This window comes from Lipotes vexillifer, unplaced genomic scaffold, assembly GCF_000442215.2.
Source record: "Lipotes vexillifer unplaced genomic scaffold, Lipotes_vexillifer_v1.1 scaffold518, whole genome shotgun sequence".
NCBI classification, from domain to species: Eukaryota; Metazoa; Chordata; class Mammalia; order Artiodactyla; family Lipotidae; genus Lipotes; species Lipotes vexillifer.
The window spans coordinates 3,045,684-3,051,767 of record NW_006780945.1 but is presented as its reverse complement, the minus strand read 5'-3'; positions in this window follow the sequence as shown (position 1 = coordinate 3,051,767).

The following is a 6,084-nucleotide window of genomic DNA, read 5'->3' as shown; positions in this document are numbered from 1 at the left end:
GGGTAGCAGCAACACAGCTAGTCAACAGGCTCTGATCCTGGGCCAGGCCCAACCCTTTCCATGAATTTTCTTGTCTAATCTTCAAATAATCCCACAGTGTAAGTTTATCCCCATTTCTAGAACAGTATCCAGCATACAGTAAGCTCTCAGAGAATATACATTTGTATATTCACTGGCTAACTATTTGTTTATTAAGTTGAATGATTCCTATTTTACAGATGGGGAAGGGGTAGTAGGGTGGCTAGATTTAGCAAATAAAAATACAAGACAATCAGTTACATTTAAATTTCAAATAAATAACAATTTTTTTAGTTTAAGCGTGTCTCAGATATTAGGACCCTGGGCATCCTGTATTTTATGTAGCAGCCCTAGGAAGCCGGGGGTGGGGGAAGAACCAGCCTAAGGTCCCAGAGCTATAGGAGATGCCAAAAATACATTCACACCCAGGTAGCCAAGCTCTGCACCAGATTCGATGGGTCTCTACACTATACCACGCGGCCTCTCCCTTCTTACCCTCCCATGCCCTTCAAATACATCACTGTTAACACGTTTAATACATGGGATGGTAGTTAATAAGTGTACATGTTGATTTCCTCTCTTAGAAAATAATCTCACCCTGTTCTTTATAACTTCTTGGGGTAAACACAGCCAGTTGTCTTCAGGAATCCATTCTCCTCTTTGTCCCCAGTTAAAGAAACCCCAGCTCTTAGCTGGGCACATGGCCACCCTGGATAAAGACTACATTTCCCAGGATTCCTTGCAACTATGCAAGGTCACGTGACTAAGTTCTAACCAGAACTTTCCTAAGAGGAGGAAGCGTGCCCTTCCTCTCTGCTTCCTCTTTGCCGCTGGTGGGAATGCAGTGTGATGGCTGTCACTGTAGCATCTCTCTTGGGCCACAAGGGGCCTGGGGATGAAAGCAACCCCCAGCAGAGCAAGAAGACTGGAGAAGACTGGGTCACTCACACTGTGGGACAAAGAATCAGCCCTGGACCCCTGTAGACTTTTTCTACCTAATTTAAGCCATGGTTCTTTTGGGTTCTCTAAACTTGGAGTTGAACTTAATCATAAGTGATGAAGGGCCTCAGCACCTAGAGCAGGCAGGTGCTGAGGCACTTGAGAAGGACTCGGAGAGTTTGTTGGAAGGATGCTTGCTATATATTTGACCAACTCCCTGCACTCTAGACTCTAGCCCATGAATTTCCTTCCCTCACTAGCCTCAATAAAATACATGGTTAAAAAACTCACAGAATCCTTGACCTAGGAACATCTATATGTAGTTTTATACTTCTGGAGAGAAGGAGAGGGTGGCTGGAAAAAGAATATCCTCTTTTTCTTGGATATCCCCCAGACGTTGAGATTTCCATGGTGTATAAAGATGAGTTATTAATAATATCATATTGGATTAAATGAGCTAGAATTGCAGTAACATGAAAAATCAAGACTTCATCACAGAACTCCTACTATTATGTAAATGTACCACCACTTGGGAAAATGACTAAGGATGAGATTCATTATAAGTAATGTTTTCATCCCAACCTTCATGGCCCTTTGAAACTTTAGATATAGGACCCAATTTATTAGCTAAAAGAAACAAGAATCCCTCTAGAATTCTTTTCAGTGGCTTCCATAAAATTTTAAGCTTAAATCACTCATAAACTATAAATCATGCAAATATCTGGTATTCATTTTTAAAGCTCCCAAATTCTGAAAAACTCTCTTGATCCTTAATGCATTTCCTGGTGCTACTATCATTTTATTGCATAAAGAAACTATTGGATTAAAGGTATACGTGGTAAATATATAGAAATAAATGTTAATGCGTGAATATCCATCAGAGTTTTCAGTTGCATGAAATAGAAACTAACTCTGATTTATTTAAACAGAAATAAAATTTATTAAATGGTTATTGAGCTGCTCGCAGAATCCTCAGGAGAAAGAGAGGTAGAGAGCCAGGTGCAATCCTATAATTACACCACAGAACTAACCCAGTGAGGCCAGTGGTCCTGCAACACGGCCCCTCTCAGGGCGTGGATGCTGCAGTCTCGAACCTGGACATGATCACTGCTGTCACCACAACCTTCACAAGAATGAATGATTCAGCATGGTCCCTTCTTCTTTCTGTCACCAGCTTCTCATTCAGAACCATGTGCAGATACCTATGACTAGGATTCCCCAGCTCATGGCACCCATGCCCCTGTTGCAATGGAGGCTAGGAAATGTCATATCTGGTTATTCCAGAGGTGAGCTCTGTCTCAGAAGGGGGACAGAGGGACAACCACAAAGACGAGAATTCATCACAATGCAATTTGGTTGAATGTAGAGTGAAGTAATCCAGAAAGGGAAAAACAAATATCATACGTTAATGCACATATGTGAAATCTGAAAAAATTGGTATAGACGATCTTATTTACAAAGCAGAAATAGAGACACAGACATAGAGAACAAACGTATGGATACCAAGGGGGAAAGGGGGTGGTGGTGGGATGAATTGGGAGATTGGGATTGACATATATACACTATTGATACTACACATAAAGTAGATAACTAATGAGAACCTACCCTGTAGCACAGGGGGCTCTACTCAATGCTCTGTGGAGACCTAAATGGGAAGGAAATCCAAAAAAGAGGGGATATATGTATACGTATAGCTGATTCACTTTGCTGTACAGTAGAAACTAACACAATATTGTAAAGCAACTATACTCCAATAGAAACTTTTTAAAAATTAAAAAAATTAAAAATTTGGTTGAATGTAATTTTATCAGGATGACAGCGTGATCCAACTACCGTCCTCATGTTTTCCCCAAGTATTAATCATTCTGTAACACCCTGAAGTGGTTTTATAACACTTTACTTTTTCTGCGATTCAATTTTTTTTCTGCAATTCAATTTTTTTTCTGCCTTGTGGTTTTTACTTCTAATTTACTTTGAGCCCTGCATATACAGAACAGCGAAAAGTTAGAAACAGCCTTAACATCCACCAATTCATTCAAACGAATCAGGGGAGATTACAAAGCACTCTGTATACCAACATAAGATATAAATACATACTTGGTTATTGCAGCGACTTTGCAAATTTTAAAAAACTGACAAGCATTGCCAAAACAGCAAAGTGGGAATAATTACACGAAAGTGGGTTGAAATATCTTTTAACTCTCCCCATTCCAAAACATTCAGACTTTTTCTTTTATTGTTTATTTCCTCTCTACTTTTACATAATTTGGGAGATCCCCCGCCCCGTTTCAAAAGGAATGTATACATGTTAAAAGTAAGAATATACAGAAAAGACAAATATAAAAATGCCCACATGGGCTTCCCTGGTGGCGCTTTGGTTAAGAATCCGCCTGCCAATGCAGGGGACAAGGATTCGAGCCCTGGTCCGGGAAGATCCCACACGTCGCAGAGCAGCTAAGCCGGTGCACCAACTACTGAGCCTGCGCTCTAGAGCCCACGAGCCACAACTACTGAGCCTGCGCTCTAGAGCCCACGAGCCACAACTACTGAGCCCATGTGCCACAACTACTGAGCCTGCTCTCTAGAGCCCACAAGCCACAGCTACTGAGCCCGTGCTCTAGAGCCTGTGAGCCACAACTACTGAGCCCACATGCCACAACTACTGAAGCCCGCGCGCCTAGAGCCCGTGCTCCGCAACAAGAGAAGCCACCACATGCTGCAACTAGAGAAAGCCCACGCGCAGCAACGAAGACCCAACACAGCCAAAAATAAAATAAATAAATAAATAAAATAATTTTTTTTAAAAAATGCCCACAATCTGACTGCTCAATGACAAGTACCATTAGCTTGAGGTCAGTGGCTTGGAGCACAGGCTCTGGGTTTAAACTGCCAGAGCTAAGACCCCACGACCTTGGGCAAATTCCTTGATCTCTTCACACTCCATTTTCTCTTTTATGTATAAAAAAAAGGATGTTAATGTCCCTTCCTTTATAGGGTAGTTGTACGGATTCAAAGAAATAAGGTTTGCCAAGCTGTGAGAAGACACCTGGTGCAAAGTGAACTTCTGAAAAACACTGGCTGTATTTCAGATCCTCGACCATGCACGGATCTAGTCATTCTTAGGAAAACAGCACGTTTCATCAAGCCTCTATTACTGGATACCAAGGTGGTCTCCAAATGTAACAATTACCATAAGCACAGAACAGGAATTATTTGCTTAAAAAAAAAAGTTTTTTTTAGGGACTTCCCTGGTGGTCCAGTGATTAAGACTCTGAGCTTCGGGCTTCCCTGGTGGCGCAGTGGTTGAGAGTCCGCCTGCCGATGCAGGGGACATGGGTTCGTGCTCCGGTCCGGGAGGATCCCACATGCCGCGGAGCGGCTGGGCCCGTGAGCCATGGCCGCTGAGCCTGCGTGTCCGGAGTCTGTGCTCCGCAACGGGAGAGGCCACAACAGTGAGAGGCCCACGTACCGCAAAAAAAAAAAAAAAAAAAAAGACTCTAAGCTTCCAACGCAGGGGCCGTGGGTTCGATCCCTGGTCAGGGAACTAGGATCCCACATGCCGTGTGGTGCAGCCAATAAATAAATAAGAATAACTGTCACTGTTTTTAAAAAATTGTTTTTAATCACAGATTTTTAAATAGGGAGGAAATCATAAAAAGAAACCTCAAAAATCCTTTCTGAAAAAGTTGGTAAGATATTATGAAATTGCCCCATGGTCCACCAAAATTATCAACTCAAGCGTGCACCACACACACACACACACACACACACACACACACACACACACACAGAGTGCTTGGAGAAAATAATTGTCCTCTCAGCCAGCGTGCTTTGGACCACATCTCCTGTCATGAGTTTCAGGAGACGAGTCCCACTCCCACCTGCTCGGGAAATGCCCCCACTGTGTGTGGGCTTTGCCAGGAGTTCCACCACTGAAGTCAGACCTGTGGGAAATTCATCCAGTTGCCCAGCAATGCTGCTGCCGCACAGGCTGCCCCTTTGGGTCCTGCAGTCTCCTGCTGGCCAGGTACCGGCCCGGCACCAGCATATGCGAACAGCAGCCCGCCACTGATGGACCACAGGGGATGACCCGACAGCAGGTGCGGATGGGGTGGGGCAGACAGATCCCCTCCAGGAGATGCAAACCCCAGAGCCAGCAAACCCACGTTCCCATGGTTGACCTGGAAGGTTCTTACTGGCTGTCTACACTCCCCTAAAGATCACCATCGTCTGGCAGTGGGGCGGTGGGAGAAGATAGAAGAATAAACCCGTTCTGGATGTCTGCATTTTTCTCCCCTCCTTCCTTTGGCTCCTTTCCAGCCTAGAGCACATTTCCCTAGTGACAGCTGGTCACGAAGATGAGGTTGAAATGGCGCCTGGACCATCTGTTTGCTGCCATTCCCCCAAAGCACCGCCCTCCTCCAGAAGCACCTCTGTGGACCCTTGGAGGCCCTGCAGGGCCTTATCCTTTCCAACTCTGCTTCCTGGAAACTCAGTTCTGTTTCCAAGTAGTGCTGGGGCCCTTCCATTAGCTTATATTCCATTAGATGATAATATTCTCTTTGAACCTGTGGGATAACCTTGGCACTTCCCCCTTGGGCTCCTTCAGTGATCCGGGAAAGTGAGCAAGGGCATGCGGGAAAAAAAACAAGGGTCTGGGAGTCAAAGCAGCTCCGATTCTGCATTAATTGGCTTCAAGAACTAAAGGAAGTCCTTGATCTCTCTGGAATGAAGGTGGGAAGTTCATTTCTCCCAGGAAGATAAATCCTTGTGCTGTTCTAAGGATCGGATGGGATGTGGCACCTAAAGCGACATCCCTGGGAGGTGCAGAGAGCACACGGCAGATATCTGTACCCCCTCGTCCTTCACCCATTCTCTGTGAACTTCAGAGCTGCTCATCTGTAAAGCACTCATTCTGCCAGCTCTGGTAGGACTATTCTACGTAGGATTTTAAATACGATGTGAAAATACGGCATTGACAATGTTGAGGAAACAGAAAGGCTGTTATTCTGCCTCATATTGACAGTATCCAAACCACCCTGCCAGGCTTCCTGTCTCCTGTTACTTCTTTTTTTTTTTTTCGGTACGCGGGCCTCTCACTGTTGTGGCCTCTTCCCTTGCGGGGCA